The sequence below is a fragment of the Protopterus annectens genome, chromosome 3.part1 (assembly GCF_019279795.1).
Source record: "Protopterus annectens isolate FY-2018-M chromosome 3.part1, PAN1.0, whole genome shotgun sequence".
NCBI lineage: Eukaryota > Metazoa > Chordata > Ceratodontiformes > Protopteridae > Protopterus > Protopterus annectens.
Window position 1 is genome coordinate 631,460,031 of NC_056732.1, and position 21,739 is coordinate 631,481,769.

Below are 21,739 nucleotides of genomic sequence, written 5' to 3' on the forward strand. Positions count from 1 at the left end.
ACAACTGTGGTGGCAAAGACAGGTGTGCAGCCCAGAAATGTAAATGTTGCAGTAATGGCAAGCAGTGTCTGACATAACATATTCTTTCTTTCAATACCAGAATTTTACTCAGTGGGATTACTGTGAAAAGTAATGACACCTCTTGAAATGTTTCCACATAAAAGGGTTGTGGTAATACCACTGTTCCCCCCCAGTATCCTGCAGCCAGCATGAAGTATTTTCAGTGATTCTGCCAGACAGCCTAATTGTCCATTGCTTAAGCTTTTGTCCTTCACTTTGCCTGTGAAAGGAATGCACTAGCACTGGATTAACACCCTTATACACTACATCACAGCCTGCAAGAAGCACTTCTAGAGAGTTTGAAGAAAACTTTGTAGGGGATTCAGAACAACTCTTGGGGAGAACTCTGGCCCTACAAGCACATCCCCACAACATCTATGAACGTATGCATTAGAGGCACGCATCCATGAGCGTGTGAATGCTGTGAGTGATATCTGACCTGGGACTTTTAAGGCTTATTTTTCTTTTAACAGAAACTTTAACTTTATGTAAAAATATACATCAGACTTAAAGGTTCCCAGCGACTTTTCAATAAGGGGAATACAGAATGCAGATGTTACATTGCACTGTGTCTTTGGCACATGATCTTTAAATGTGCACACAATATGATAACACACCAATAAGGAGTATAGTCAAGAACACATGAGGTGATGAAATCACAACCAAATCCCAACAGGGCAAGATAGAAACACAACCACAAGTTACTCCTGCTTGTGTCTTAGCATACTACTGTATCAGGGAACACAGACAACACCCTGAACCCTTATAAACAGCTTATGGAGCTCCTGAACAAAGAGGTAACATGAAGTAAAATAAAGTCTCATGCATACCCCAAATAGCCCCTTCATACAGAGAGGGGAAAAAAGGCACTGGGGATGGAAATGTTAACAACTAATAATTATTCAACTGCACAAAGCAGTCAATACACATCTACAGTATACTAGTACATTTGGAATTGTTAATACAGGACCATCAAAAGTCACAAATAAACGATTTAGACTCGGGGAGTTTCCACAAACCTGACAGGGCCGACCTGCTTTAAAAGAACAGCTTAAAATACTCAGAAAAACCTTTTATGTTAAGCAGGGCAGCAAAGACAAAGGATTTTCTGCTAGCAGTATGTTCACGTGATCAGTGATTTCTGCTGATTCATTGCTCTGGACTGCATTACTTCTCCAAGCAGGCCTATACAGTTCCAACATGTTAACTCTTAAATGGCAAGAAAGAAGCATGCAAAAAGTTGGCTGATAAATACAGTAGCAGAAAAACAATATGCAAACTGCTCAAAGTCAAAATTTGTTCTGCCAGAAACAAGACACACTATCATGGGGTAGAGGCAGACAGTGCAATTAATTTTATTAAGCAAATCACTTTAACCACCGCTTAATTAGAAGCGCAAAAAAGTGAATTGAATGGTGGTATTAAACAACTGAAGACAAACCAGCTTCCACTTCCTTTATATTTCCAATGAGGCCTAGATGTGAGACCAGACAGAAAACTGAGCTCTTACCACAATTTAAAAAGGATGAAATGCTTCCACCCATGACAATCTGCAAATGGCCATCTGCCTCTAGAGTCAATCCTAACAATGTTCTTTCTACTCCCCTTTTAGCTTACCATACACGTTTTATTATAAGCTACAGTTCAGCTCACACACCTTTACCACCAACATGCTCACTAAACATCTCAAAAGGGAACAGAAAAAGTACATCTCTCATCTTTGTCGAGCAATAAAAAAGCAAGCCACTGAGAGGCAGTTTACTTATCTCTACCCTGAATGAGTGACTGAAATTGAAGTCTACACCTCTCAACTTCTTAGCACAAGAAAGCTAGAAAAAGCCTTAAAAAAAAAAAAAAAAAAAAAAAAGGGGGTGAAGGTGCAAAGGCCCAAAAATTGGGACAGATTTTAAATAGTGCCTTTATAAACTAAATTGCCAGAATAACAGGAGTTTGATTTCATGTCTTTTGGAAAATGCATGCTAACTCAAAAGCATGTCATTACTTAGTGACTTCAGTCCTCCGTGATTTGCCAGAAAACCACACACTTTATGAGGAACAGAAAATATGAACATTCTGGACAGTTGAGAGGTATGACACTTGCTGTGACAAGTAAATATTTATTTATTTATTTATTTATTTTACATTTGTTAACCGGGCTAGTCTAGCTGGATATATTTCCATTTTCAGTGGAGGCCCGGGGAGAAAAGCTCCACATATAGAGATTACAGATTACAGACTGGTAGGACTTAGACAAGGAATATTGTTATCCAAACAAGAGTAGGAGTTAAAAATTTCTAGACAATCTAAATGCAATCATAATGAATATTATTGCATAGTTTAAAAACAAGGAAACAAAAAATTGAAAGACCAAGGACAGAGAAATGTACATTGTTACCAAAAGGAAAGGAGTTTAACTATCTGGATAATCTAAAATAACATCATATTGAACATTTTTGCTTAAGTTTAACAGCAGGTGAAGAAAGTGGAAGACCAAGGAGGAGAGAGAGACAACAATAGAGAGAGAGATTAGAGATACAGGTATATAGGAAAAGAGTCATAGCCAAATAGGGAGGAGAGAAATATGAGAGAGGTATGTAGGGTGGAGGGAAGCTAAGGGGAGAAATGAGGAGGCACAACAGAAGGGAGAGAAAAGAGGGTTGAGGGGGGAAACAACATTTAGTCAGGATTAGAGCAGGGACACATCCAGTGGCTTTTGAGGTATGTTCTGAGTTTTTGTTTAAACAGAAAAGTAGTTGGAATGGAAGTAAGTTCGGTAGGAAGTTGGTTCCAGTGTTTACCGATGGAGTTTGAGAAGAGGGAGTCACCAGCTAGGTTATTAGATTTGGTTAGGGTAACTAGCAGTTTGCTAGATGAGCGGAGTGAGTTTAGATTAGCATATGGGGTTAAGAGGTTAGAAAGTACAGGTGTGTTAAGAGACTGGTAGAAAGTATTGGTAGAAATACTATACCAATAACCCATGCCTGGGTGTGGGTAATGCTGGATTTACCCATGGTTGGCGTGGTTTGGTCACGAGGGCGAAGCCCGAGTGGCCAAACAAAGCCAACCGTGGGTAAATCCAGCATTACTCACACCCAGAAGTGGGTTACTGCTATTATACAATGACATTATTTAAGAAAAAAAAAGAATTACTTTTCTTAAATAATGGCATTGTATAATGCCTCCTTGCTGCCCTTCCGCAGCTGTCTGGTATTCTGCGGCAGTTCTGATGTACTGCGCATGCTTATGCCTACGCAGTACATCACAGCTGTGGGCAAAAGCAAAGTACAGTTTTGTACCTACCATAAATTTAGATGTCCGATAGGTATGCATCTGTAGTCCTAACATATGGGTTGTCCTGCCTCGGCAGCCCTTCGGTCGGCCGGATTCCAAAGTCTGGGTCTGGCCTCGGCTGATGTCGCACTTCACCCGACGTCATAGCTGCTGTTTATTGGGTATAAAGGCATCAGCCGACACCATTTTCCTCAGTGTTTCTTGCCCCAGATGCCAGGTGCCCTCTAGGAAGGCTAAATTTGGATAAATGCAAATGATTCCAAACAGTAGAGAGCAAACAATATAAATATATATATATATATATATATATATATATATATATATATATATATATATATATATATATATATATATACATATATACAAACAAATACACCATAATAGATTCCCCCAGCTAGCTAAAAGAGGGGTAAATACCCTAGGAATACCACAGAGGGGAAGGAGGGTGGGTAATCCTGACTGCAGATGCATACCTATCGGACATCTACATTTATGGTAGGTACAAAACTGTACTATGTCCTTCAAGGATGCATCTGCAGTCCTAACATATGGGTAGAATACCATAGCCAAACTGGGGGAGGAGGCACTAAGATAAAGATGGTGTAGTTAAGATCCCTTGCAAAACCTGCTCGGGATCTAGAATATAAGGGAAGATTATAATGCTTGGCAAATGTATGCACGGAGCTCCAAGTAGCAGCTTCTAAAATGTCTTTGGTAGCCACTCCTCGTAGGAAAGCTGTAGTGGTGGCTGTAGCTCCTGTGGAATGAGGTCTGATATTTTCAGGAGTTGTCTTTCCATGAAAAGAGTAGCAAAATCGAATGCAATTTCCTAACCATTTTGAGATTGTCTGTTTTGAAATTGCTTTTCCTTGCGTTCCTGTTGCATATGCTACCAGAAGCTGGTCAGTTTTTCTGCTGGTCTTAGTTCTGTCCAGATAGTAGCGTAATTGTCTGTGCACATCCAAGGTATGTAGCAGTCTTTCCCCCCTGTTCTGTGGGTTTGGGAAGAATGTAGGTAAATGGATCGCTTGGTTCAATGATACTCGGGAGACCACTTTTGGCATAAAGGTAGGGTTAGTTCTCAGAGAGACTCTGTCCTGATGGAAGATAAGGAAGGGTTGTACTGCCATTAATGCCTGTAACTCAGATACCCTTCTTGCTGAAGTGATTGCTAGCAGGAAAGCAGTTTTCCAAGACAAGAACTGTAATTCTGCTGTTGCTGCTGGTTCAAAAGGAGGAAGTGTTAACTTTTCCAGCACAAAGTTGAGATCCCATGTAGGTAAAGGTGGATTCCTTGGAGGTTTTACATTTTTGATTCCTCTCAAGAACTGCCTGAGTAGAGGATGAGAGAAGACAGGAGGATCCATGTTGTATTCTGCTGAAATTGCTGATGCATGAATCTTAATGGAGGAGTAAGACAGGCCTTTGTGGAACAGTTCTGCTAAATATTCCAGGATGTGTGCTATGTTTGCCAATGAGACATTTTCTCCCTTTGCTGCACTCCAAATGAGGTATCTTTTCCACTTGGCTGAATAAGTCTTCCTTGTGGAAGGTCTGCGTGCCTCCAGGATAATGTCCTTAACCCTCTGGGATAAACCTGGGTTATTTTGTTTTATGTAATATTCCAAGCAGCTAGCTGCAGTGTTTTCAAGTTTGGGTGTAGGATCTTGTAGTTGTCCTGTGTTAGAAGTAAGGGACATAGAGGTAGAGGCCATGCGTGTGTCCGAGACATGCTTCTCAGTAGCGGGTACCAATGTTGCCTCAGCCAGTCTGGAGCTATCAGGATTACCCTTGGCTGATCCTCTCTGATCTTCAGTAGAACTTTGTACATCAAGGGAAGAGGTGGAAATGCATATGCTGTCAGGTTTTTCCAGCTGAAGGAAAGGGAGTCCACCCTCCAAGCAAGTGGGTGGTATGCTCTTGTGCAGAATTTCTTCAATTGGTGGTTGTGTGGGGAGGCGAACAGGTCTATCTCTGGTTGTCCCCATTTCTTTGTTATGGCTTTGAAGACATCTGGATGCAGCATCCATTCGTGAGCATCCGTGGTAGTTCTGCTTAAGGTGTCTGCTAGAGAATTTTCTTTTCCTGGTACAAATCTGGCCTGAAGTTGAATGTTAAGGTGTCTGCTAGAGAATTTTCTTTTCCTGGTACAAATCTGGCCTGAAGTTGAATGTTGAGATTCAGGGCCACATTCCACAGGTCCATTGCCATCCGGCATAGAGGATATGAATGTGTACCTCCCTGTTTGTTGATGTACCACATGACTGTGGTATTGTCGGTCCTTATCAGCAGATGACCCTGGTGAAGGAGTGGTCTGAATGCCTGGATCGCATGTTTCACTGCCAGCATCTCCTTTAGATTTATGTGTAGATTCAGCTGGTCTTGGGTCCATAGGCCTTGAATACACTTGTCCACCATGTGTGCCCCCCATCCTAGGTCTGAGGCGTCCGTGGTGATGGTCTGGCTTGGATGAGGTTTGTGGAAAGGCAAGCCTCTGTTCCACTGACAGGCCTGAGCCCACCACAGGAATTCTTGCTTCAGGCATGGAATTATTGGAATCTGGGCTTCTAGACTGTGCTTGTGTTGAGACCATACATTCCTTAGGTACCATTGTAGCTTTCTCATATGCAGCCTGGCATGTGGAACCAATATTATGCATGATGCCATGTAGCCCAGGGCTTGCAGGACTTCCCTTGCAGTAAGTCGAGTTTGTGTTGTTAATGCCATGAAGTAGGCTGGTAGTTGCTTTTGTTTTTCTTCTGTGAGAAAAGCCATCCGAGTTGATGTATCCAGTTCTGCACCCAAGAATGTTATCCTTTGGGATGGTACTAGTCTTGACTTTCGCATGTTGACTGTGTATCCCAAGGCTTGCAACAGTTGTATGACATTTCCCAAATCTTTTGTTAATTTTGCCTTGTTGCCCACTTGTATTAGGCAGTCGTCCAGGTATGGGTAAATTTGAATTCCCTGAAGCCTGCAATGAGCAATTACTGATGCCAGGCATTTCGTGAATACTCTGGGCGCAGTAGATAAGCCAAAAGGCAATGCTGAGAATTGATAATGCTCTGATCCTGCAAGAAATCTGAGGTGTCTTCTGCAATCTGGTCGTATAGGGACGTGCAGGTATGCCTCCTTGAGATCTAGAGTCACCAGCCAAGACTCCTTGCCCAGCATGGGAAGAAGCTGCTGGAGGGTCAGCATTTTGAATTTTGGAACAATGAGGTATGTGTTCAGTGCGGACAAGTCTAGAATAGGTCTCCATTGATTTTCTTTTCTTGGTACAAGGAAAAGCCTGGAGTAAAATCCTTGGCCTTGTTCCATAGGTGGTACCTTTTCTATAGCTCTCATCCTTAGTAAGTTGTTGACTCGTCTTAGAGCGTCTGTTTTTTGGCTTGGTGGTAGGTTTGGCATTCCTCTCTTTTTTGGTAGAGTGTGGAAGTGAAACCTGTAGCCCTTGTCTATTGTTTGTAAAGTCCATTTGTCTCCTGTAATGTAATGCCAGTTGTTGGAGAATAAGGCTAGCTTTCCGCCTAAGGGTGCTTCCGCTCTGGAGTTGTCTGGAAAGGACCAATTCTTCGAAGGCCAATTTCGGCTAAACCTCGGAGGTTGGACCTGTAAGAAATCCTTGACTGTTTGGACAGATTTTGCTTTTTCTTCCACCTTCTTTAGAACCTCCTGTGCAGGGGAGCCAAACAAACTTTGTTTCTCCATGGGAGCATCTAGGAGTTTTGACTTAACATGGTCTGGTAAGGATTGTTCTTTTAACCAGGCATGCCTTTGAATCACTGTTCCAGTCATAGCTGATCTAAAGGAAGCCTCCAGTGCATCATAGCCACATTTTAAGAAATGGTTACTGACCTGCTGAGAGTTATGTACCAAATCCTGAAGGGACTTGCGATCTAAAGGTTCAGGAGAAGACAGTTTTTTGTTTATCTGGTCTAACAAAAATTCCTGGTACTGAATCATGTGAAATTGACAGTTTAAGGCCCTGGCCGAAAGAGTAGCAGAAGTATAAACCTTTTTACCCCATCTCTCTAAAGCTCTAGATTCCCTTTCAGAGGGAAGAGGTTTTTTGGCAGAGGCAGCTGCCACACCTTTAGGACCCTGTGAAATGGTTTCAGGGTCTGCAATAGGAGCCTTATACAAATGATAATGTGTGTCCGGGACCCTGTAATATCTGTCTGGCTTGGCAGGGGCCGGAGGAAGAGAATCAGGGGCAGTACAGGCATCATTATATACATCATCAACAACTGTTAGTACTGGCGGAATGGCTAAAGGCCTATGCTGTGGTAAGTGTAAAAAGGTCCTAAGCCTTTTCCTTGAATCTGAAAAATCCTGGCCCTGCCATTGGAAGTGTTCCCTCATAGCATGCAAAGTTTCCCCAAAGGAAAATTCTTCAGGAGGAGAAGCAGAAGGAATGGAGTCTTCTGCATCAGAATCCTCATAAGGAGAATATGGGCCTTGGTGAGGGTCTGAAATGTCCGAGTCATCCAAGGAATAATCTGTAGAGACAGGTTCCGGGGGTTCAGTCCTAGGCCTCTTGTCTGGAGGGGGCTGAGAGGCCCTTTCTGGGTGAGGCTGGGATCCCCTGATCAAAGAAATGAGATCCTCAGCCAGGCTGAGCATTTGGGAACTAGAGGTAGGCCTATGTGCAGGAGTTTTAGCAGGTAAGGCCTTAGAAGATTTAGCTGCTTTAGCCCTGGCAAAAGCCTTGATAGACATAGAAGCAGGGGGTCTAGCAGCCCCACGTGCAGGGGTAGATATGTCTAAAGGAATAGTGTCTGACAAATCCTGGGTGCCTGCTTCTGTAGCAGTAATTTCAGTCGCAGATTCTGCCATGCTCTCTGAGGCCTCGGCTATCGGAGGCATGCTTTCGGCCGAAGGAAGAACCGGGGGCTTGGTTTCAGCCGAAACCGAGACACTCGCGGTAGGCCTAACCGTGGTTTCAGCCGAAACCGCGGGCCGCGAGTGTCGGTCCTTTTCCTTGCGCTTTTTAGCTAATTGAGTAGTCGGAGTTTCCGACGGCATTTTGTATGCAAAAGCGGGACCAAAAAACTCCTCTGCAAACTCCGACCGACGTCTAAGTGTCCGTCGGTTGAAGGAAGCACAGGCTAGACAAGCTGATATGTCGTGGTCTGGGCCTAAGCAAGGAAGGCAGTAAGAGTGGAAATCCTTATGAGGTATTTGTTTCCCCACAAGTTAAACAATTATTTACTTTGTCTGACATCGGCTGAGGCAAGAAAGAGTCCCCAACGGGGTACTTAGCTTTTTAGAAGTCTTCGGTAGTAGAAATCTCTGGATATGACCGACCGGCACTTGCGAACAGCTTCTGCTTCGGGCGCCACGCGGCAAGAAAGACTGGGGAAAATGGCGTCGGCTGATGCCTTTATACCCAATAAACAGCAGCTATGACGTCGGGTGAAGTGCGACATCAGCCGAGGCCAGAACCAGACTTTGGAATCCGGCCGACCGAAGGGCTGCCTGAGGCAGGACAACCCATATGTTAGGACTGCAGATGCATCCTTGAAGGACATCGGAGAAAGCAAGATCTCCATTGCTTTTTACTGTTTCGCTATGTTAAATGGGTTTAACATAGCAAGATAGCTTTAAAAAAAAGCAACGGAGAATCTCCGTTGCTTATTTAAAAGCTGTTCGCTATGTTAAGCCCATTTAACATAGCGAGACAGGTTTAAAAAAAAAAGCAACGGAGAAAGCAAGCTCTCCGTTGCTTTTTACACACTGTCTTGCTATGTTAAAGGAGTTTAACATAGCGAGACAGCTTTAAAAAAAGCAACGGAGATTCTCTGTTGCTTTTTTTAAAGCTATGTTAAACTCCTTTAACATAGCGAGACAGTGTTTTAAAAAAAGACATACTAATGGAAAATGTCCGGGTGACCGGACCTTTTTCCATTAGTATAATTTGATTTACAATGTGCACGCTGACCAATCAGCGTGCACGTTTTGGAATATTAATGGGGGGGTCATGGTATAATGCACTTTAAAACACTATCAAAACACTACAGAAAAAAACTAAAATAGAAGTTATGTTCTTACCATAACGTTCCATGTTAGTTGTCTTCTTCTCGCCTTCTTCTTGCTGGATGGGTTCGGAGCCGACCTCGCCCGACTGCCACTCTAAAAGCTCGAGTTGGTTCCACCGGCTCGAGGCTCCCCTTATATCCCACAATGCTAGGCGTGAGTTACCTCAGATCTCGTTTGTAAGCTAGGCCCAGCTTATAATAATATTAGAATAACTAGAAACAAAGTCCACCTCTATAAACAAGGGAGAAGAGAAGGGTGACCTACATCCTGATCCAGGAAAATATGCACAGCAGTATATACCTAAAGTAAAGAGGTGGTAGAAAGAGAGGTCACAATCAAACTCCTCTAGGTCTGTCCAGGCCAGGGGGAAGGAGGGTGGGGCCTTAAGAAGAAGCGAGAAGAAGACAACTAACATGGAACGTTATGGTAAGAACATAACTTCTATATGTTAAGTTGTCTATCTCGCCTTCATTCTTGCTGGATGGGACCGCGTCCCTAGCACCTTGTCCCGGGTGGCCTAACGGAACAGACTCTTGAGAACAGTGGAACCAAAGTTAGCTCTATGCCTAGAAGCTAAATCCAACTTATAATGAGAAATGAAAGTGTGAGGAGTAGCCCAAGTAGCCGCTGCACAAATGGTGTCAATAGGCAGTCTGTCTTGGAAGGCTATAGAAGTAGCCAAAGCTCTGGTGGAATGGGCTTTAGGTTTGTTAGGCAGCTTTTGGTGTCTAATTTCATAAACAAGGGAAATCAGAGATGTTAGCCATCTAGATAATGATACCTTTGAAACTGAAAGTCCCTTTCTGTCTTCTGCATAAGAGACAAACAGCTGGTCAGATTTTCTGAATTGTTTGGTTCTATCCAAATAGTACCTTAACGGACGATGAACATCTAGCCAATGCAATTTTTGTTCAGACCTGTTAGAATATTCTGGAAAAAACACAGGGAGGTCAATGCTTTGATTCAGGTTAGGCCGAGGCTATCTTAGGTAAAAGGACGGGTTGGTTCAGAAGATACCCTGTCCTTATGGAACAACAGATAAGGAGGTCGACAGCTGAGTGCATGAAGTTCTGAAACTCTTCTAGCTGAAGTAATAGCTACCAGAAAGAGTGTCTTCCATGATAGCAATTTTAAAGAACAGGAGGCTGCAGGTTCGAAAGGGGAAAGAATCAAAGAACTAAGAACTAAATTTAGGTCCCAAGGAGGAGGAGGATTTCTTATAGGAGGTCTGAGTAGAAAAACTCCTTCAAAAAGGCTTTGCAAAGCTTGTGGGACATTATGGCAGACTCTGAAATGCCCACATGAAAGTTAGAAATAGCTGCCAATTGAACTTTAAGAGTAGAAGGAGATGAACCTGCATGGAAGAGTTCAGCTAGAAAATCAAGGACCATTTGGATGGAAGCAGTGAAAGGATCTATGTCCCTTCCTTGAGCCCAATAGGCGAAACGTTTCCACTTACTCAAATAAATCTTTCGAGTGGAAGATTTATGGGAAGCTATCAAAATATCTCGAACAGAGTGAGATATTTGAGGAAGCCTGGCTAAGGTTGGAATAGGAGGAACCAAGCAGTGAGGTTCAGAGAGGGAAGGGAGCGATGAAACTGACCCGACTGATGGATCAAAAGATCTGGAACTAGGTCCAGATGCCAAGGTCGCTCCAACAGAAAGTGATGTAGAAAGGGGAACCAAACTTGTCGAGGCCAGTAAGGAGCAATGAGGATCAACGAGGCCTTCTGAGCGATAGCTTTCTGTATCACTTGAGAGATTAGTGGGAAGGGAGGAAATGCATACAGAAGTCCCCGAGGCCAAACTTGGACTAGAGCGTCTCTGCTGGGCTGGCCTGGTAACGGGAATAGGGTGAAAATATCTCTGCACTTGCTGTTTTGGGGAGTAGCAAAAAGATCGCAGCAAGGCTGACCCCACTTGAGAAAAATTTCTCTCACAACAGAGTCTTTCAGAGACCACTCGTGAGGCATGAGGATAGCTCTGCTCAACTTGTCCGCAATTTGATTGGACTTCCCGGGGATGTGCGTTGCTATCAGAAACTGCTGAGAAGAAATCGCCCATTGCCACAGTCTGAGTGCTTCTCGACACATGGGGAAGGACCTGGTTCCGCCTTGTTTGTTGATATACCACACTACAGACATATTGTCCGTCTGGATTGCTATCGTTCCCAAGGGAAGAGAGTCTTGAAGGGCTTGCAACGCTAAAAGCACTGCTCTCATCTCTAGAACATTTATGTGCAAGTGGCATTCGTCTGGTTGCCACGTGCCCTGGACAGTTCTGCCCTGATAATGCCCCCCCCACCCGATCAGGGAGGCGTCCATTGTCAAAGTAGCAACCGGAGGGGAAGGAACAAAAGGTCTTCCCAATAAGAGCTGAGGGGAAGACATCCACCACAGAAGATGATTTCTGCATGTTTGCGTGATCATAATGGTGTGGGACATCGGAAGTTGCTGGTATGACCATTGCGTGAAGAGCATCCATTGAAGGATTCTCATGTGGAACCTGGCTAATGGAAGCAGAGGTATGGCAGCCGCCATAATCCCCAACACTTTCAGAACTAACCTGGCTTTGATTCTGTTGCTGCTGAAGAGGAGCGAGACCAGTTTGTGTATGTCTGCTATTCTCTGATGTGTTAGTCTCGCAGACATGTTGACTGTGTCTAGATTTGCGCCTATGAAGGTAATAGTACGACAAGGCGACAAAACAGACTTTTCGCAATTTATTGAAATGCCTAACTTTTGACAAATGCGAAAGGTGTAGTCCCTGGCCATTAGAAGAAGATGCTTGGTGGGAGCTGTGAGGAGCCAGTCGTCCAAATATGGAAACACCTGGAATCCTTGACGTCACAGGTGAGAAGCTACCACTGCCATGCATTTGGTAAACATCCGGGGGGCAGTGGTGAGACCAAAGGGCAGGGCCCTGAATTGAAAATGACTGGTTCCCAGCCTGAAGCGGAGGAATCTTCTGGAGCGTCTGCTCATTTTTATGTGATAGTACGCATCCTAAAGATCTATAGAGCACATCCAGCTTTTCTTTCCCAATAGGGGGAGGATGGACTGCAGCGTGACCATCCGAAATCTTGTTTTCTTGACTGACTTGTTCAAGATACTGAGATCCAAAATTGGTCTCCAGTCCCCTGTTTTCTTTGGAACTAAAAAGAACCTGGAGTAGATTCCGGATCCTAGTTGGTCTGCTGGAACTGGTTGAATTGCTCTTTTTACAAGCAGCTTTGAAATTTCTAAAGCTGCAAGATCCCTTTGAGCGGGTGGAACATCTGGAAGGGATTTTTTGATTGGCTTGGGATGCGAACGAAGGGAATGTAATAGCCTTCGGAAATGATGGACTGTACCCACTTGTCTTGAGTCAGGGATAGCCAGGCTTCTGGGTACAGTGACAATCTTCCCCCGACTGCCTCCGAAGGTGGGCAGTCGGGCAACACCTCAGGGATGCTGAAAAGGCTTATCAGAGAAGGTTTCTCGATTGCCCTGGTTCTGCGGACCCCCCCTGCCTCTAGGGCGACGTCTACCATTGTTGTTCCCCCCCTCTGCCTCTGGCGGGGAACCGACTCTGTGCGTCAGGCGAAGTCCCTTGAGATTGTTTGCGGAACCACATTTTCCCACTTTTCTGGCCTTTGGGGTAAGGCCTAGAAGGAGTAGAAAAACAGACTCCGACGGCAGAAAGAGTCTTGCCATCCGTCTCGCACCTAGTCAAGGTTTCTTTCACTTGAGGACCAAAAAGAGATGATCCATCAAACGGGGAATTAGTGAATGACGTTTTAAAGGGGTCCGCAAAATTGCATAGCCGCATCCAGGCATGCCTGCGTAAGGCCACACCTGTCCCTGCGGCCCTGCTCGCTCCATCAGCTGCATAAGAAAGGAGGCGCATGGAGGAGTTAGCTATGGAGTTCAGGGTAGCCAGCTGAGTGTTCATCTTGTCTTGAAAACCCACAGCTGTAGGATCCTTCAACATATCACTCGCTTCTTTGATCAAGTCTCTTTGAAGACGAGTAAAATGGCATAGGTAGCTCAGCGAACGCATGGCAAAGGTCGCTGACGAGAACATCCGCTTCCCGTACCTGTCCATAGACCTAGATTCTTTGTTAGGGGGATGAACAGGCACTGAAGGATCAGCTAGTTCCTTCTTGGTGGCAGCAGCTACCACCATAGCATCCACAGAAACATCTTTTGTGAGAAATTGTTTGTCAGTTGGTGCTGTTATAAATTTGGAAGGTATCCTGGGGGTAGGGTCCACTGAATCAGGAGCCGTCCAGGCCTTCTTTGCAACCACCTGCATGAGGGGATCAAAGGGGGGGGGACACCCAGGAGGTGGAAGGGCGAGAGCCAAATGCCTCAAGATACACAGATTCATCCTCCGAAGGGTTAAGGGCTGGCCAATTTCCCCTCTGTTTCAGGATCTCTAGAATGTCTGCGAAAGAGACATCTTCAGACGGGGAACGGGGAACCCTCGAATCCTCTAAATCTGTGTCAGAGGTGACAGACTCAGGTGAGTCTATGTGCTTCCTCTTACACTTTCTCTTCCTAGGGGCTCCCTGCCAATTCAGGGAGGCCTCGAAGAGGATGAGATCCCCACAGGGGATTCTTGAGGAGCTGGCTCTCTGCGGTCTGGGATGAGGGAGTGATTCGACATAACCAAAGGCACCGAAGAGGGAGGGACGGTCGGAGCCGACTGTGGAGTCGAACAAGGTTCCAACACACTCCGCATGACCTCGAACGCACCCCTGTCTGGCAGAGCCAGAGGTCCCCGCTCCGAGAAGCTGAGAACCTCCCTCGGCACCGACAGAGATGGCTCCGAGGCCGATGTCGGAGCCGAGCTCACCAGCGCCGAAGCACCGAGAGGGAGAGGGGGGTCGGACAAGGGTCCGATGCCACTCACCCCCTCGGAGCCGACGAGGGAAGCCCGGCGCCGAGATTCTTCAAAAGAAGAAATCGGAGCCGATGACGGAGCCGAAGACAATTGTATCGGCTCCGACGCTACCACAGTCTCGGTCCCGAGCTCAAAGGAGTCGGAGGAGGAATATTTATAGGAACAAGTTGAGGCATCGACTGATGAGTCGGACTCTGGAGCATTTGGGCCAGTGCTTCGGACTTTAAAAGTCGACTCACTACCCTCTGGAGGTTGTGATCTGAGAGCCTCGATGACCTGGAGGAGTGAGATCTGTGGCTCCGTTCAGACAGCAGGGGAGACGCTGGAGCCGAATGAACGGAGCCAAGGGACGGTGACCTCGATCTCTTTCTAGATGTCGGCTCCGATGGTCTGATCGGAGCCGACCCAGGAATCTCTAATGCCTCGGCTCCGGCCGGAGCCGAGGGAACCACAGATACTGCAGTCAAAGACTCATCGGCTCCAGCCGGAGCCGATGAAGCAGCAGGCTTCGAAGCCTTAGGCCTCGACTCTGAAGCTGGAGCTGAGGTCTTGGAAGCCTTAGAAGGTTTCCCCGATGTCACAGAAAGGGAACCTTCAGGCTTAATCAAACCCCTTAAAATGAGTTTGTTTTTCTCTCCTGCAGGACTCTAGGGCTGAAGCCATGGCATACAGCACAAGAGTCCTGCAGGTGTAAAGGTCCCAGGCAATACACACAAGAAGTGTGACCGTCTGTCAGAGACATTTTCTGACAGCACGAGTCACACTTCTTGAAGCCTGAGACCTTTGTATCCTTGGACATACTCAAGGAACCGAAGTGTAATCACACACAGAAAACACACACACACAGATTACACTGATGGGGTCTAAAAGGAATTATTTAACTAAAGGGTAAGTTAAGTTAAAATTCCTAAGTTCTAATCAAACACATACACACCCTAAGGAAGGGAAGGAAGGGCCCGAAGGCCTAGGGAAAGAACTTATAAGTTCTTTAGGAAAAAAAAAAAAAAAGGGGCTGGATAAAAAGTAGAAGGGATAAATATCCACTACACTAAGGGGAAAAAGAAATACACTAAGCTAGCTTAAGTCTAAAGAATTTAAACTAGTCTAACTTTCACTAACCTGGAGCCGGTAGAAAACACACCTCGATCGCTGTAGCGGCAAACGAGATCTGAGGTAACTCACACCTAGCATTGTGGGATATAAGGGGAGCCTCGAGCCGGTGGAACCAACTCTCGAGCTTTTAGAGTGGCCGAGTCGGAGCCGAGGTCGGCTCCGAACCCATCCAGCAAGAATGAAGGCGAGATAGACAACTTAAACATCAGCAATTCACCTAAATATCAAGTTTTCCTCATTGCAGGTGGCTTTTCATCCTTTAATCTAACCCCAAGCATGTCGCAAAGAAAACAAAGTACTGTTACACTTCTTGCCTTTACATTATTTAATTTATGCAATAAGGAAGACTGTATTTAATACACTTACACCCTTAAATCAAAGCATTTGAGGCATTTATTCTGCTACAATAATCTAAATATTGGCCAATTAAACATAGATAAAGACGCTAAAGGCCATCTTCTTAAGCCCAGGTTGTCAATTACAGATAACAAACTTCATTCACATCCTTGCAAAGGGAATTTTAGCCTCGACAAAATCAACTAACAGTTACAAGCTTAACAATCAAGTAGATCTTAAAAAAAGTTCTTAAGGGGTTGGGCACAAACACGAAACATTGCCCTCTAGCAAGCCGTGGATTTTTATTTTTGCTAGTTTACTACCTTTGGGTTTATTGGTTGTTGCAGACAAACACGAAACAATTCACTGAAGGAAGTAATGGCATTCATCCTTATCATTTAACATCCTCTACTATTAGCTGGTTTTAAAATATACGCCATTACTGATTTAGCAGCATCTCTTAAATCTCCCCAACAGTCTAATATTCCCTTTAAACACTATAAAAATATATGCTTACTATTTCTAAATGGTCATAACATTTAAAGTCACAAACAAATGTTTAGCTTTCACAAACAAACGTTTAGCTTTAGACAAAAAAAAAAAAAAAAAAAAAAAAAAAAATGTTTGCATGTACTCTCAAGTTTGTTTCGAGACACTTTTCAGAAAATTAATGGTTAAAAAAATCTTCTGAACACAGAAATGCAAGCCATAATTACTGTATTAATATGCCTGTAAGAGGCGTGTACGTCACTATCGGGGCAAGGACTAATTCAAATGAATTATTGTGAATAAATACTTGATGGCAATTAAATAAGTTGTTTCACATGTTAAGTGGTCTGGCAAAAAAAAAAAAAAAAAAAGATTTGCAAATTTAACTATTTAATTACCAGCCTGTTAAATTATTTCACAATTATTTAATCATGCTAATCCAGTCTAATTACACCCAATTCCCATAGTACACTCTTCCTGCTGGCACATTAATAATAGTGCCATAAACATGATGCGTGTAGTTTATATTTTTTGTGCGTGCAAATGTTTCATGTAAAAATAAGCTTGCTTTTCATCACTTCAACAGGAAAGAAAGATACTCTTGACAGTTCTAAAAGCAGTAGGAGTAATGAGACTAATAAAATAAAATAACAGTCATACTTTGATATGCTACCAATATATACGTAACCAGGTATGAATTACTGGAGGTGGCAATTCTGGGCACATTGCAGGTGCTGAGAAGAGCACTCTTAGCCAACGTGAAAGACAAATACCGACTTTATGAATTCTAATCATAAACTGACTTAGGAATGGGGTTCATTCCAGTCAGACTATTAGAAATCCAAAAAACTTGAGAAATTAAACAGAAAAAAAAAAAAAACCATTCCCAACTACACTGTGTCTAGATAAACATACAACTGATTTTATACTCATAATGCAAAACTACAAACTGGAATTATTTTACTCTCAATGGCTCTCAAAATTTCTAACAAAAAGAACTCAAGACTGCAACCCAGATTAAACTAGTAGCTTGGGTACTAGAAGAGCTGGTCAAAGGCCAGAGGTGGACAATGCCTGCAATGCCTGCTGTGTCAAAAAACAAAAGAAAGAATATAAGGTGAAGGATCAGATGAGAAGGCAAGAAATGTGGAAATGCAAAAATATAGTTGCAAATATAGAAAATTCTTGGAACAAGCTCATGTTGATCAGGACTGAACTAAGGAGTGGTTAAGAGGTGAATTTAAACCAAAAGATGAAAGGATAATATTGGTGTACAATGTCCACTGAGCATGTGGGAGAGACAGACAAATGCAGGTTTTGTTTGGAAACAGTCGTACATCTTGTTGCTGGTTGTGACATACTAATGCAAAATGACTGTATACTGAAAAGCATAATAATGTGGCAAGACTGCTGCACTGGGGATTGTGCAAACAAAATACTTTATAAACATACTGTCACCAATGCCTGGAACAAACTCCCTCTTAGCTTACGGTCCATTACCCACTACACCCAGTTTAAAAAGGAAATAAAAACTTTTCTACTTAACTCCAAGACTTGCTCCTGTCATGAACCCACCTAGTCTCCCTCTACTGTCTCACACTTTTCTACACACCACTCTCTAACCTCGAAAAAAAAAAAAAAAAAAAAAAACGATGATAGAGCTTTATGTATATTCTCTAATTTATACAATATTATGTATTAACAGCTTTGTAATTGTTCTTTTCTGTACTCATCTTTGTTATCAACAGCTTTGTAAATCCTTCTTTTTACAGTATTCAACTATGTTAGCACTATACTTCTGCATGCAATCAATGTACCAGTATGCAATTTTTTGGAGCTTTTCTCCTCGGGTCTCCACTGAAAATGGGCAAAAAGCCCAGTTGGGACCAACCCGGTTAACAACTGACAATAAATAAATATAATAAATAAACATAATATTAAAGTAGCAGAAAAACACTGGAAACATGAACCAGAAACCATTATAGAACATGAAGTTTTTATCACATGGGATCACCCATTACCAACAGTTCAAAAAATAGATGTGTGAAAAACGGACATAGTGGTCCACTAAAACAGGACAAAAGTAGCATTGATCATTGAAATTGCTAAACCCAGTGACTACAGTGTTTTACATAGAGAGAGAGAGAAAGTCATAAAATACCTGGATATGCAGGCAGAAATGAGGGAAATGTGGAAGAAGGATACTCAAGACAGTTTCAATAGTAGTAGGTGCAATGGGTCTTAAGAATTTACAGTTGTACTTGGATAAGTTAACAATACATGTACAACTTTGTATGAATTGCAGGAGGAGTCATTACTGGGCACATTGCGGGTGCTGCAAAGAGCACTTCTGGCTAACAAAGGCTGAAACAATACTAACTTTGTGGACTTTAATCATACTTTGACTAAGGAATGGGGTCCATTCCTGTCATGGTATTAGAAACCCAAAAAAGACTTGGAGAAATTAAATAAAGTGGAAGTGCATAAACACACTTCTTTGCCTACCCCTTTACATTCATATACTGCCCTGTCCAATACATGAATAGACAATTAGTTCCTTTAGCCTAACCTGTAAGCACATCACATGGTCTGTTTTCCTGCACATTAACTGCTGCGTGACAATAAAGCTAGTGAAGGTGGAAGCAGAAGCATCCATTTTCATGTCACACCTCTTATCCATATTTTCAAATGAATTCTGTATGGTGTCAGATACAAATACAAGTCGTTCTGTCTTTTGTTAAAGTATGACAACAGGGACAACCTCCAAGAAATTTCTCTGCACAGCAATATGTATGTCAACTGGAAATGGTTAAGAACTGAGTTTATTCCTGTCAACTAGAAACTGTGGATTCATGAACTCAGTTTATTCCTGCTAGACCTGCAAAGCCAGAAAAGGTATAATGCGCTATACTTCTGTAAGCTACAAAGGAAGAAGCCCTGAAAATAAAGCAAGACAGGGGCACAAAGTGCAATATAACATCTAATCCAATAATTTGAACAAGAGTAACCTGAACCCATCTATATGCAAGCTGCCTTCTGATTCAGGCCATCATAGAAACTCCATGAGTTAAAAAAATTACTTGCAAGTATAAGAATGCAATCTGCAAGAGTCAGTTCCAGACAAAAATGAAAATAAATGTGTTATAGTGCTTTCTGCAAGTTGAAAGTGCAATAAAGAGGAGGTAAAGGTGCAACTGTACAGAGCAAATGGTCTGCATCATGAAAATCTACTTAATGGTGATGACTATTTGCCAAGAGTTGATTGTACGGAGACAGAACGTACAATTTTACCAGTACTGTCTGCTACAAAGAAAGTTCCAGAAGCTTTAGAAACTGAGGAATAGAATCCAGGAGCTGAGAATGGACAGCACTGGTGTGTTTTAGAGAGAGAGAGACCATCTCCTGAATGTGAACAGCCATGCTGCTGCACAACTACTGTAGTAAAACTTGACTAAATCTATATGCATGTGCGTGTGTTGAGAGTGCGTATATGAAAAATGACAAGCTATATACTTTTACTTAACCCGTGGAAAGATGAAGACTTCTCAGTTTACTTTGCATTTGGTCAGCACCTGGAGTATTTCAGACAATTATTACATAAAAAAAATAGTGAGGGGCTTGAAAGTTGTCACTTCTGTTGATGATACAGTGGTACAGTGTGCTACTAAAGAAGAATATGACAAGATACTCACAAAGTTACTCAAAACAAGATAAAATACAACCTCATGCCAAACAAAAGTATAAAACTGAGTTACAAAACAAATTTCATGGGTCATGTAACTTCAGAATGCTTGAAATCAGGGTACTTTTCTGTTAACAGGGCAACACTTTCAGCTTCAACATTAACACACACTGAATTGCAAGAAGAGTTGACTTCATTTTAAAAGTATAATATTGCCTTTTATTAAAAAGTACAGTAATCTGTATTTGGTATGTTACACCTGTGCTTTACAGCCTCGCACTGCTGTAATGGCTTGAGGCGCTTTACATTTTAAATCGGAAAACAGCTGTTACCAAGAAAAGCGGTTTTCTTACACTGGGTTCTGCCACTTCGATAGTGTTGCCGCGGTGTCCTAAATGACTGTTTGTCAGTACTGCTGGAAATGAAGTAAATGTGAAGCACTCATTTTTTTGTCAACCTTGAGATGTGCTTTAGTTTTCAGTGTGAAAACAGTGGTTATTTACCATCGCAGTTCGTTTAAAGTGGCAGCTACAAGTTGGGAAGTGTTGCCTGTTGCCGTGCCAACGTAAATAACTTATTTTCCAAAAAATAAAAAGAAGCACAATTTGGCTTTTATATACAGCTCAGTTCTGTTTTAAAGTGGAGCTGATAACAGGAAGAACAATTACTGTATAACTATCGATTTCGGCTTTCCAGCTCCCCCCCAAAAAAAACAGGTATTTTCCAATGTCGGCCTTAAAAAGTGGTCATTACGACTGTTGCCGTGATCACAGAAAACTCTGTCGGACATCATAAATAAGGGTATCAGTATTCCACTTTCTAGTCAAAAAAAAAAAAAACCAACATGTTCTTTTCCGATGTTGGGCGGATAACAGAAAAACACCAAACGCTCACTGGCATTGTTGTCCTGATAACGGAAAAGTACTGAAATCAGAGATGAAAAAATAGCACTAGTACAAATTCACCCTCCAGAAATACAAACAACTTCTTTTGTCATTTCTTGGTATAATGCAAATGCTAAATTCTATACACTGTGAAGTTTTACTGTGTGTCTAGGTCAGGCACGTCATGCGTATATGCAAGACAGAATGGAAAATGCAATGATTTTCAATATGATAAATTCAGCTGTGCGTGGAGCCAGAGTCATCAATGACCTCCAGAAAGGTTACATTATGCTACAATACAATTATAAAATTCACTGCTAATTTGTCTAACAGATCCCACCACAATCTTGCACACACAAGAATAAACTGGGTGGAGTTTCTGATCTATCAAATTCCTTCAGCTAAAAAATATCACTCCATACTACAAATGTTCCACCCTATATACTCACCTGTAGCAGTAAGACCCTAGCAGACCTCTGTACTCTAAAGACAAAACTTCTGGCTCAACAATTTAAACCCCAAAACTCATTAGGGGAATATCTCTACTCTGATGATATTTCCAAGATATGTAATACAATTCCCATTCCATTTAGGGAAATTGACAATAAACTTAACTTTAAATGAAACCGCCAGGCTCCCCTCATAAATGCTAGATTATGTCAATGCTCTATTCCAACTAGCTAACTACTTATCTTGTCTACATTTTCTGCTTAATTATTCATCTCTCTCTCTCTTACCATTACTCATGACTAACCTACTCTAATTATACCTTCCTGTTTATCTAACTTTCATGTTCTATTCCTCTACAAATGCTTTTACCTCCATGATCAAAACACCACTAGTTTGTAACCTACAACATTGCCAATACCTTGTAACTCTCCATTATTAATCTGCTTTTGACGTTTGCGGACTATTCTGTATTGTATATTTTCAGCTCACTATTCTGTATTGTA

General features: G+C 42.6%; 1 protein-coding gene across 2 annotated transcripts in view; it reads right to left on the reverse strand.

Moving 5' to 3' along the window:
- ADNP2 (ADNP homeobox 2) overlaps positions 1-21,739 on the reverse strand; it is a 314,134-nt gene that overhangs the window by 267,558 nt on the left and 24,837 nt on the right. The window lies entirely within an intron of this gene.